General features: G+C 53.8%; 1 long non-coding RNA gene across 2 annotated transcripts in view; it reads right to left on the reverse strand.

Annotated features, from left to right (window-relative positions):
- LOC140321288 (uncharacterized) overlaps positions 1-589 on the reverse strand; it is a 2,622-nt gene extending 2,033 nt beyond the window's left edge. The window contains exons 1-2 of one of the 2 annotated variants that reach the window (XR_011918888.1): positions 573-589; positions 83-201 (exon numbers count right to left, since the gene is read on the reverse strand). This is a non-coding gene — a long non-coding RNA (uncharacterized lncRNA). The other variant, XR_011918887.1, reaches the window with a different exon arrangement.

Below are 589 nucleotides of genomic sequence, written 5' to 3' on the forward strand. Positions count from 1 at the left end.
ATGTCTTTGTTCATTCTAACATACTATATAACTATGTGTCACCCGGGGAAGTCGTCCTCTGATTTCCGGCGAGTTGTCTTACCGTGAGGGAAGTTGAATGATGCGCTCCGGATACGTTGGCACCCCTAGGAGGGGGTCCTGGCAGGGCAGGCTGGGCTTCACTGGCAGCGGTTTCTTAGGTGGAGGAGGCTTGGCCGAGACCTGGGGCAGCACAAACACAAATCAGAGGGTTGTGACACCGGGGACACCATCACCCCAATACTGAGACCTCCCACAATCCATCACTCCCATCATCTCACCATTTACTATCTGACAGGCCGCCCCATCCAATCTCACTTCAGAGCTGCTCCCCTTACATGGTAACCATGGTCACCGGGGGCCACAAAGTGAGCGGCACTGCTGTAACAGGGTCCCATTATTTTCTGGCAGCTCTGAAGTGAGATTGTGATTGGGAGAAGGGAGGGGCTAGGCTGGCAGAACGCTATTGGTCCATTAGAATCACATTATAGATTTGTGTCATGTGACTCCCAGCAGTCGCACACAGTGCACGCCTACAGCGTCTGGTGGGTTACCTTAGCCTGTCGCGGGT

The sequence above is a fragment of the Pyxicephalus adspersus genome, unplaced genomic scaffold (assembly GCF_032062135.1).
Source record: "Pyxicephalus adspersus unplaced genomic scaffold, UCB_Pads_2.0 Sca1978, whole genome shotgun sequence".
Classification (NCBI taxonomy): Eukaryota; Metazoa; Chordata; class Amphibia; order Anura; family Pyxicephalidae; genus Pyxicephalus; species Pyxicephalus adspersus.